The 12965-nt window shown below is 28.8% G+C and overlaps 1 long non-coding RNA gene across 1 annotated transcript in view; it reads left to right on the forward strand.

Moving 5' to 3' along the window:
• LOC109150849 overlaps positions 1-6083 on the forward strand; it is a 14728-nt gene extending 8645 nt beyond the window's left edge. The window contains exons 2-3 of the long non-coding RNA XR_002049233.1: positions 5965-5971; positions 6030-6083. This is a non-coding gene — a long non-coding RNA (uncharacterized LOC109150849). The remainder of the gene's footprint in view (positions 1-5964; positions 5972-6029) is intronic.
• The last annotated feature ends 6882 nt before the right edge of the window (positions 6084-12965 follow it).

Here is a 12965-nt window from a genome sequence, read left to right on the forward strand (position 1 = left end):
ACTGAACTCAGAGACTAACTCAGTTTCTTCACTCCTTAGACTCTCATACTTGGTCATGAGCAATTGCAACTTTGAAACTTTGACAGATCATGCTCCTTCATAATGAGTCATAAGTGTATCCCAGACAACCTTTGTAATATCTATAGCTGAAACCAACTCGAATTGACATTCTCCAAGAGCACTATGAATCGCATTCATAGCTTTATTGTTCGCTGATGATTTCTTCTTCTCGTATGTTGTGCACTGGTTCAGTGGTTTTTTCTTCTCTTGGTTTTGGACTATCATCGTGGGTGGAGTCCAAGACTTTTCTACGGAATCCCAACATTCTGCCTCCAAGGATTTGATAAAGGCTTTCATCCTAGCTTTCCAATAAGCATAGTTGATGCACCATCTTCCATTCTGCAAAATAATACTCGAGTATCCCTTAGGATCTCACTAGCAAATTGAGCGACACTGCTCTGATACCAATTGAAATTGTGTAATGCAGACATGTAACACAATATGAAGAAATAAATAAAGCACCAAAATAAGTACACAGCTGAATATGATAACGCAGTTGGAGAACACCTCCTAATCTGCGGGACCAAGCCCAAAAACTTTTTCACTCAAGATCGACCCGCGGTTTTTACAATTACAAAGTTCAATGAATTACAAAACTAGGTCTACCACCTATTTAAACATTAACCTCATAAAACAACTCTATGAAAAAGTTTACAAATACAGTTGAACTAATTCTACCAATTAAACAAACTGTAACCAACCTAAATTTTTAACACAACTTGTATTAATATAAAATGGAGCTGACTTTTCCAGATAGTATACCAATCTTTCCCGATTTTAAAGTTTCCTTGTATCGTCTTCCGAATAATCCCTTATAGCACCTTTCAGAATAATATTATTCTTTTTTCCATTTTGAAAACTTCAATTTTCTTCATCTCCCAATTTATAGTGAAAGGCCACCATGAAGTTACGCCATTTTGTTACCTAATTTCATGCCTTAATCTCCATGATCATCATAGCACACACACGTTCACATTTTCATTTCCTTAAATCACTCTTGCTCTCACAATGCTTCCACTACCTTTCCACATGTACATATGCTTCCACTCTCTTAATTTATCCCACTTCATACACGTACTCATCTCATGCCACATTTCATGCACACTTTCATCCACTTACATTTCATGCATTTCATATTAGCCTTATGTTTGTTTATCTTATGCCAATTAATAGTAGTAGTACCTAATATATGTATATATATTTTAAGCATACGTAATATATATTAACTAATATATATTTGCATGCACTATACGTAATATATATATATATATATATATATATATATATATATATATATATATATATATATAGAATAAAGTTCAAATGCGGCGGGGTCTTCCCGTGCGGTCGTGCGGCGGAATTTCAGAATACACCAACAGTGTTAACAATATGCACCAATAGTGTAATAAAAACACACCCAATGAAATGTAATAAAACATCACAAAATACACAACAGACTCAAAAAAATACACCATATAACTCACCACCCCCAATGGTGTATTTCCGAACAGTGTATGGTGTTTTTACTCACACCTAATGGTGTGTGTTTGGTGATGCGGGGCTCTGTTTACTCTGTTTTGTGTGGTGTATTTTTCTAACGTTGATGGTGCATATTTGTTGAACTATTGGTGTTGCCGCACCGTAAGACACTGCCGCACCTAAACTCGCCTATATATATATATATATATATATATATATATATATATATATATATATATATATATATATATATATATATATATATATATATATATATATATTAAGTGTAGTAATATATACATATATATAGTACTATACTAACGATGATGATGTAAAGTACATGATGAAGTGATGTATTCATAAGATCCCAACTAGAACATGAATGATAAAGGGTAATATTCCTAATAATATATAGGGAGAGGAAGATGAATTTTAGTGTGTCTAGAATACAGGGTCATAATACGCATCCTCAAGCTTAAGGTTCTCTAGAGAGAACATTGAGCTTGTTCCTTGGATCATTTAACCTTGTTGTGGTTAGTAACCTGGTGAAGATGCACACCAGTTGGTCTTTTTGTAGAGATGTAATTTCCTTGTTTTTCCATACTTCCTTTGATGCTACTTTGTAATCAACAAAATAAAAAAAATCATGACAAATAAAATTTTCGCCTGCATGATTGGCTACAACAGAACACTTCATCTAGAGCGTAGCTACAACGGAACATTCATCGAGAGCGCAGCTACAACGGAAAACTCATCTTGAGTGTAGCTACAACGGAACACTCATCCGAAGCGCGACTACAAGTCTGCAACAAGACACTCATCCCGAGCCTTAATAAATTAAGTCAGACACAAAAACGTGTCTTCAACATATCTACTGAGATTTTGATCACGGAGAAAGGAAACAAGTTTAGATTGTGGTTAGATAGACAATATCGAAGAAGATGTGAAAAGATAAGGTGGTCTCACCGACCGGTGGTGGGGTTAGTGGCGATGAGAACAATAGTTCTGATAATAATTTTATTATTGATCAATCATGATGATATAAAGTACATGCATGACGAAGAGATATGTTTATAAGGATAAAAGAGTAACAGGCAGGATTGGAATTGTAAATGATAATATTCCTAGCTAATAATATAAGGAGAGAGAGATTGAGTTCTAGTGTGCGTAGGATACAGAGTCTTAATAGACATGACAATAGCTTGAATACGTAAATAATTAATACAACAAAAAATAAAATAAATTATTATTATTATTGTTACTAGTATTTTCACCCGTGCGATGCACGGAATAGATTTATTACAATATTTTAAGAATATTTGGATCGATATACAATTATATAAATTATAACATCGAATGTTATATAATACAATTGAAGAATTGAGTTGTATCGATTGTATTTTCTGATGTTATCATTGCTTAAATTCGAGCAAATAATTGCCTAATTAATAGCCAATAGGTAGATGTACGCATCCGGTGCTGAAACTTTAGAGATTTTATATATCAGTGTTTATAGTTTGTATTAAGTGGCAAATTTGCTCGTTGTCTAGCAACCCAGTTATATAAATCATTTGCTATTCTAATTTATTTGTATGGAAGATATATTTCTGTGTAGATATATATTAATTTTGTCATCTTCGCATAAAAAGATAACATAATATCACTGGTTAGAATTACACATTATTAAACATCTTTGTAGACGACATTGGTAGTAGCAACAGAATCTTGTCCACCTTCGTCTAGAGCTAACACCTTCAGGCCATCAAGATGGGTGACTCGGGAAAAAGTCACATAAAATTGATCATTGCCCATTGCATTACTATTTTCTCTAGGAAATCAATGAGCTCTGATCCATATGTATCCCATATAATACATATACTATAGTTAATCTGTTTTCTTTTTGGAATAGTTAATCGGGGATCATTTAGAATTTTGAGTCAAATAGTAATATTCATTTCCTTTTTCAATTGGCCTAATTTATGTGTCATTTTTAATCATAGTCAATTATTTTTTAAATACATATATTTGTACTATAGTTAATCTGTTTTCTTTTTGAAATAGTTAATCGATGATCATTTAGAATTTTGAGTCAAATAGTAATATTTATTTCATTTTCAATTGGTCTAATTTATGTGTCATTTTTAATCATAGTCAGTTATTTTTTCAATACATATCAATTAGGTAATTATTAATAAAAGATTTTTAAAAAAAAAGTATTTCCAGTCAATTATTAATTATAGATTCTTTTTCCAGTTTACCTATACTATTGTTAATTCGTTTCCTTTTCGAAATAGTTAATCCGGATCATTTTTAATTTTGTCTATCAACTATTAATATTCATTTCTTTTTTTAATTGCCATATAATAAACATAGTCATGCAATAATGTAGTAACAATCTTCTCTGTGCAAAGTATTCTCAAATAGTTTGCTCATTGCATGACTATTTTCTCTGGAAATCAATGAGTTCAGATCCATATGTATCCCATATAATACCTATATTATAGTTAATTTGTTTTCTGTTCCAAATAGTATCATTTTTAATTTCCAGCCAATTATTAATATTCATTTCTTTTTTCAATTGGCATAATTTTTGTGCCATTTTTCTTATGTCAGTCAATTATTATTTTGTTACTACATATCAATTAATTAATTATTAATAATAGATTTTTTAAAAATATTTTCAGTCAATTATTAATAACAGATTCATTTTCTAATTTATTTATACTATTGTTTGGGCGGTCTGGCCATTTCCTTTTTCAATTGAATCAATTTGTGATCACTTTTAATTTTTAATCAAGTATTAATATTCGTTTTCTTTTCCAATTGGCCTAATTTCCATGCCATTTTTATTATCAGTCAATTATTCCTTTTTAATACATATTAATTAGTTAATTATTAATAACAGATTTATTTTTAATATTTCCAGTCAATTATTAATAACATATACTTTTTCCAATTTACCTATACTATTGTTAATCGGTTTCCTTTCCGAAATAGTTAATATGGGGATCATTTTTAATTTTCAGATAATTATTAGTATTCTTTTCCTTTTTCAATTGGCCTAATTTCCGTGTCATTTATATTCTTAGTCAATTATTTTTTTAATACATATCAATTAGTTAATTATTAATAACAGATTCTTTTTTTAATATTTTCAGTAAAATATTAATAATAGTTTCCTTATCCAATTTACATATACTATTATTTGAGCGGTCTGGCCATTTTCCTTTTTCATTTTGGTTAGTTTGAGATCATTTTGTTCAGTCAATTATTAATATTCACTTCATCTTTCAATTGACCTCATTTCCGTACAATTTTTATTCTTAGTCAATTATTATTTTTAAATGCATATCAATAAGTCAATTAGTTAATTATTAATAACAGATTCTTTTTTAAATACTTCCAGTAAATTATTAATAAAAAAAATATTTTATCAATTTACATATACTATTGTATGGGTCATGGGTGGTCTGACCATTTCGTTTTGTGTTTTTTTTTTTTTTTTTTTTTTTTGCATTTGCATTTGAGTCAGTTTGAAATCATTATTAATTTTCAGTCAATTATTAATATTCATTTCCTATTTCAATTGACCTAAATTTCGTGTCGTGTTTATTTTCAAGTAATAATTATTTTTTGTAATATTATTTTTAAAAACTATAGTTTCACATCTGAACATGGTGCGAATAAACAAATAAAACAAATGCCTATTCAAAATAACGTAAAACCATGCAATCTTCATTTTTGTTATATTTTATATTTATAATTTTAAAATCATGGTGTTCTATACTTTCTCTATCTATTGCAGTCCAAAGAGTCAAGATGCACCACCGGAGTTCAACCCTGTGACCTTTCCTCAAAGGGAGCAACAGAGGTGTCATTTTAGCACATGGTGATTGGCCCATTAAAGACTACTTAAATAAAGATTGAAACAATTATTATTTTGTTTCCATTTTAAACCTAAAAAAAAAAACAAAAAAAAACAAAAAAAAAAAACAAAAACAAAAAAAAAAACTCTTTTCCCCAAGTAAAAAAATAAATAAATAAAATTCATACAAATAGTGAAAATTCGTAAATTATCTTTTCTAATTCATAATATTCCACCTATTTCATAATTATATTCTCAGTTAAACAAATCTTTTTCTAATTTGAATTTAGTTTGTGTCCACATAAACAAATGTCTGCAGGAGAGCAACAATATTACAATCACTTGGAATTGAGAAGTACCTCAATGCATAAAACAAAAAGAAAAGAGACGTCAAACTCATTGTTATACACAATCAACTAACAACTATTTACCAAACATGCCAAAATAGAATTGAAAATTAGAGAAACAAAAGATTAGTAAAATAAAATCAAAATTATCAACGTTTACTACAAATCATAGAACTATAATTAATAACATTTACCTGGGAGTCATGGAGTAAGCACTGCAGTGTCTGTTGGTTGACTGTGGAACGTGGATATTCGCTTGACAAATACCAATGCATGAGCCGGAGCCTTATACAACTTTTTCTCGTCTTGGGAGATAGGTCGAAAGCAGAGACGAAAAAAACAGACTCCATTAGTAAAAAAATATTGTTGAAATGCACAGATTATAAAATTTCAAATCTCCAAAACTACAATATTATATTGTTAGATTTTTCTTGTATTTGTAGTGTGAAATTTTTTTGTGCGTTCAAAGAGTTATGCATGGAGTATTTGTAGTGCTAGATAGAATATATTTAGGAATGGAGTATTTGTAGTGCCAGATATAATATATTGTCCTATTGCATTACGAATAGGGATTTTAATGTAGAATTATAGTACGAATAGGAAAGTAAAAAAATAATATATTCTATTAGAAATTGTATTACACTATTTTATAATATTAGGTAAGGGGAAAGAATATGAATTGTAACCTAGAATTATAGTACGAATAGGAAAGTAGAAACGATATATTTTATTAGAAAGCGTGATTTTCTTACGCGTGGAGTATTTGTAGTGCCAGATAGAATATATTTACGAATGGAGTATTTGTAGTGCTAGATAGAATTAATATATTGTCCAAGGCCGGCCCAGAGGGGTGGGAAGATTCAATAGTTATGTTGTGCAATCGAATGCACCATGCGCATGGTGCATACGATGCAAAACGACGTCATTTTGACTAAAAACGCGCGTCCCACTTAAAAAAAAAAAAATTCAGGTTCGATTCTCGGCAATAGCATTATTATGGATATATAGTTATGAATTTCTGGATATATAGTTATGAATTTATGGATATATAGTTATGAATTTATGGATATTTAGTTCATTCATTGTAGATATTTACTTCATTCATTCACTGTGGATACATAGTTATGAATTTCTGGATATATAGTTATGAATTTTTGGATATGTAGTTATGAATTTATGGATATTTAGTTCATTCATTGTGGATATTTAGTTCAATCATTGTGGATATTTAGTTCATTCATTGGGGATATTTAGTTCATTCATTGTGGATTTTTACTTCATTCATTCACTGTGGATATATAGTTATGAATTTGTGGATATATAGTTATGAATTTATGGATATATAAAAATACTATTGCCGGGAATCGAACCTGATTTCTTTTTTAAGTGAGACGCGCGTTTTTTAACCAAAACGACGTCGTTTTGCATCGTATGCACCATGCGTATGGTGCATTCGATTGCACAGCATAATTTGCGAGGCTGGGCACCTGTCCAGGGCCCATCTCTAGAGGGGTCCATAAGCTATAAGATATTGTATATAAATATAGAATATTATTTAGTATATATTAAAATACATTGGGTTAATTGTTGTATTGTTGTTTAAGAATCTTAAATTATACCGTATTATTGTTTAAGAGTTAGAAATTAGAAATTTTGTTTGTATCTTCAATAAAGAAATTTTGTTTGGGGGGCCCTTAGGGTTGGGGTTCAGCCTTTTGGAAGAATAAAGAAATTTTGTTTGTCTTTTAATTCTATTTATTAGGATTCCTATGTATAATGAAATTGTAAGTTTATTAGTTTTAATTTATGAAGATTTGATTTATTTTAACTTATTTTATGTATTGAGAAGGATATATTAGAGAATATTAATCTTTGATGCAATTAAGATGATTTTGCATCAAAGTAAAACACGTAAAAAAAATTTTATAATTGTTTTTGTATTTAAAAAATGGAATAAGGTTCAAATTGGCAAGTGAACATAACCTGAAAATGCAATTAGGTCACTGAATGAAAAAAAAAAAAGTGCAATTAGGCCACTGAATACTCCAAATGTATACAATTTCACCTGATAGCATGTCACCATCAATTTTAGCAGGTTATTGGTTACGTGGCAGCTGAGTTGGCATTTTTAATAATTTTTAATAAATTTTAAAAAAACGACGGGGTGGTCGGCGGCCACCCCGTCGTATTATTATTATTTTTTTCAATTTTTTAAAAAATTTATTATTAAAAATTATTTAAAAATATTAAAAATGTTAACTCAGGTGCCACGTAAGCAGGTAACATGCTAAAATTGATGGTAACCTGCTATCTGGTGAAATTGTACATTTGGAGTGTTCAGTGGATTAATTACACGTTTTTGGAGTGTTCAGTGACCTAATTGCACTTTTTTTTTTCGTTCAGTGACCTAATTGCATTTTTAGGTTACGTTCAGTGACCAATTTCTACCTTATTCCTTAAAAATTGTTGAAAATTCTATAATATTATTTCATGTTTTTTTTTTTTTTGAAAATTCATGTTATTTAATATTATCATTTTTTTAGTATTATTAAATTTAAATTTTAATTTTTCGGTCCTTTTTTAAATTTCGCCCCGGGCCTATAAAATGTTTGGACCGGCCTTGATATTGTCCTATTGTATTAGTAATAGGAATTTTATTGTAACCCGCATGGGCAGCTCAATTGGTTACAGAGGTGAAACTTTGGAAAAATGACCAGGGATTAAGTCTCACCAGCAGCAGTGTGAGAGCGACCTCCCAAAGTTTCCTTGTATGCACTATTTTATAATATTAGAATAGGAATTTTAACCTAGAATTATAGTACGAATATGAAAGTAGAAAACAATATATTTTATTATAAAACGAGATTTTTTAGGAATTGGGCAGGAAGTTAAGGTTCAGGATTTTGTTTTTATATAAAATATAGATAGATAGTATAGATTATTATTATTACTAGTAATTCACCCGCGCGATGCACGGAAAAAAATGATGTTATTATAAATATAAATAAAAAATAGAAAAAATAAAAATATTTTAAATTGTTTAATATAATAATATTTTTGAGCTTCCATCGGTCAAGTATTTATTATTTTTATAGAATACAAAATTACAATTAAAATTAAAATTAAAATTTTGTATGGTTAATATAATCTCTAATTATGTACATATTCAAATAAATTTATAGAGAGAATTTACATAATTACATTGATTTATTCTTAATTGTATTTCATCTATATTATAATTTTCACAATACGAATAATAACTAAAATAATTACATTTAGAAAGTAAATTTCAAATTTTGTATGAGTAAATTTAAAATAAATGTAATCCTTTGTTATGGGGGAGAAAAAAATAACTATTTTATTTTTCAAATGTTGTGCTTTTTTTTTTATAATAAAGGATGTTGTGGCTATCACTACTGGAAATTATGGAATTTTCGACCACCTGAAAGTGATATTAAATCAAGTTGATACCAAAAAGTGATCGGAAATAGCAACAAAGGTTTTTCCGGATACCAAAAGTGGTCGGAACAAGGTTTTTGACTTGATTTAAGATCACTTTCAGGTGGTCGGAAATTTCATAATTTTTAGTAGTGTATTTTATAATATAATAAGGATAAAGATAATAATTGTAACAATAATTACTCACTAAAATAATAATTGTAACATTAATTATTTCCCAAACCATATAGCTTTATTATAGTTAAGATTATTATTATTATTATTATTATTATTATTATTATTATTATTATTATTATTATTATTTAACTATACGTTGTTGTAGGGGCAGATCCAAAGCTTGATTATGATGTTGACTTACCATCTAATTAATATTTTGATTGTTACACCCTGATTAATTAAATATCTGGATTAACCAAACGGCTAAGTTATTGTTACATATCTCCAACTTATATATAGTAACTAGTTTTTTTTATATGCGATGCGCAAAAACATATGCATAATATTTATATCTTTTAAAATAATTAACAAATTCCTACTAATTAAAATCTATATGAAATCAAATTTATTTATTATAATAATTCAATATATAATGTCTACAAATATTATTATCATCAAATAATATAAGAAAATATATGGTGGATGCATGTGCATGTTAACAATAAGGGAAAAGATAACGGAAGTTATAACAATAGGGGTATTTTTGTCCAAAAATTTATATAGTACAACTCTAAAAGCATAATGTACAAAATGATTAGTTAGCATTAAAAACATGGACATAAATGAGGGATATAACTTTGATTGAGACTTATTATGTTTTTAGATAATAACAAAAATAAGGGGTAAACACAACCAAGTTGGTCAGGCTATTGTTTGGTAACTATAAGTCTTCAATATCGATTCTCGGTGAAAGCGGCATATTGACTTTCTTGGTTTGAGCTTATCAGCTTATAGAAAATCTAGACCAGTTTACCTTATTGTTGTCATTTATCAACTAAGACCACAAGGTGCCGGACACTCCTCCTGTCCGGAGGGAATCATTTGTTGTCATTCATATCATGTATGCCTCAACTGGGTATGGAGCCACGTCAGTCAAGTATAGAGTGTCATAGTTTACCTAATACACACCCTTAAATATAGTAGTAGTTGAGGAAAGCCAAAACCCCCTTGGTTTACTTCTCCTCTATGTGATTTGGGAGCTATTATACATTAGCGTAATGGAATTTACTCAGTATTACGTCATTGGATAGTGAATGCGAGTTTTACCCGGTCTTCCAAATATTAATAATAACAAATGCAAATCCCAAATTACATTGCCAGCTGATATATAGATTTCTTAATAAAGTACTTAAGACCTTCAACTGTAAAAGTCTTACTTTCTAAGATTTTAAGGAATGTTTGTGAGTATGAAGCAACAATTTTCATCATCATCCTATATATTAGTCACTTCAATGTATAACATTGATTGATGCATCCAGCCAAACAACCCCTTGTTATATTTGTGAGTTTTCTGTCAAACAATTACTAACTCCATTTCTATGACTTTTTGTGAAAATTTGGAGGTAATAAGAGATCCAAAAACTTGGGTTTTTTTTTTTCCGGATGAAGTTTCTCTTTCTCATCAAACAAATAAGTGATTCTTTTTAATTTGATGATTCGTTCTGAATACAAAGAAGGAATTTTTAAAAATTAGGCAGATAGAAATGAAGGAAAAAGAAAAAAAAAATTATTACCCAAGATTCTCGATTTCACTGAATTATATCTTGAACTCATTAACCCGTCTCGTCCCAAGACTTATAAAGGAGGTAAGTTTTAAGTTGTTCAAATGATTTCAAGTTCACCCCGCCAGTATACTTCTATACCCTATGTACAAGAGGTCTTTACCAGATTAGTCAAAGACACTTGATGCTAATTCACTTTTTTTTTTAAAGCAAGTTCACATTATTCTTCATATGGGAAGCCCGAGATTGATGCAACTTTTGATGACATGTATGATAATATTAGAAGGCAAATGTGATTATCATTTTTGAATCGCTACAAGTCTTCTTTTCTATTTAGTCAAGAATAGAAGAAGGGCAAGCAAAATTTGTGATTAATTAGTTGGTTTTGTTGTGGGTTTGTACTCATTTCTTTGAGGGTTAAGTCTTTGTCCTCCCTCTATTTTTGTTTTACACATTGTCTTTATTAAGGGTGTGCATTCAATCGATTAACCGTACCGTTATAACTGAAATTTTTAATGTTTTAATGTTGATCGAATCAAATTTGTATTACCTAATTAACCAAATCGAAGTTTTTTTAGTTAATCTGTCCGGTCGGTTAACCGATTAACCAAAATTTTTTTAGCTAAATTTTTAAATCCTTAAAATAATACCTATAATAATAAATCCAATTACTTTAATACCTATAATAATAAATCCAATTACTTCAATACCTATAATAATAAATCTATAACTTCAATAAGTTATAGACTTTGAATTTTACATTATATATTTATTTATTTATTAAAAATTTAGGTTAACTGATACTTTCGAACCGAATTAACCGTTAATCAAAATTTTAAAAATCTCTAACCATTAACAGAATCGAAGTATTTTAATTTTAAAAACAGTTAACTGAAATTCTTTGGGTCGGTTAGTAAACCGAACTTTCACCGATATGATGTTTGCACACCCCTAGTCTTTACAAATACATTTTTTCTTTTAAAAATATAAACCAATATTTCTTTAAAAATAATATTTTTTTATGACAATAAAAACCCACAACCAATATCTAAAAATGTGTACGAATAAACTCATCCTTGTGTAATAATTCTCGAATCATACGAAAAAAATAACCAACAATCACTATGTGAATATATTTTGTCGGTGTACATGTATCAATTGCAATCTTGGATCTCTCATCCCTAGTATACAATTTTGATTTTTTAATTTTATTTAAACATCAGTATCAAATTAATTATTAATTAAAGGAATAAGGTTCAAATTGGCCACTGAACGTAACCTGAAAGTGCAATTAGGCCACTGAACGAAAAAAAAGTACAATTAGGCCACTGAACACTTCAAAAATGTGCAATTTCACCTGATAGCAGGTTACCCTCAATTTTAGCAGGTTATCTGCTTACGTGGCAGCTGAGTTGGCATTTTTAATAAATTTTAGTTAATTTTTAATAAATTTTAATAATAAATTTTTATTAAAAAATTTTTTTAAAAAATAAAAACGACTTTATTTTATTTTTTATTTAATTTTTTTCCAATTTTTTATAAAATTTATTATTAAAAATTATTTAAAAATTATTAAAAATGCCAACTAAGCTGCCACGTAAGCAGGTAACCTGCTAAAATTGATGGTAACCTGCTATCCGGTAAAATTGCATACGTTTGGAGAGTTCAGTGGCCTAATTGCACATTTTTTTTAAGTGTTCAATGGCCTAATTGCACTTTTTTTTCGTTCAGTGGCCTAATTGCATTTTCAGGTTACGTTCAGTGGCCAATTTAAACCTTATTCCTTAATTAAATACATCAATAATTAACACAAAGATGAATCTCTCAATCTTGTGCATTAAAATAATGTTAATTTTGAGACCCTGAAATCAAACCTTAAACTTAATCTTTAGTTGATGTGTGCTTATCAATAATCAACCCACGCACTGAGTTTACTATTTCTTTAATGGCTTTTAACATCAAATGAATTTTAATTATTATGAGAACAACCTAGCTAAACATCACTTTTAACAATCATATAAGGTTGTTTTGTTTAAT

Source organism: Ipomoea nil, unplaced genomic scaffold (genome assembly GCF_001879475.1).
Source record: "Ipomoea nil cultivar Tokyo-kokei standard unplaced genomic scaffold, Asagao_1.1 scaffold2280, whole genome shotgun sequence".
NCBI classification, from domain to species: Eukaryota; Viridiplantae; Streptophyta; class Magnoliopsida; order Solanales; family Convolvulaceae; genus Ipomoea; species Ipomoea nil.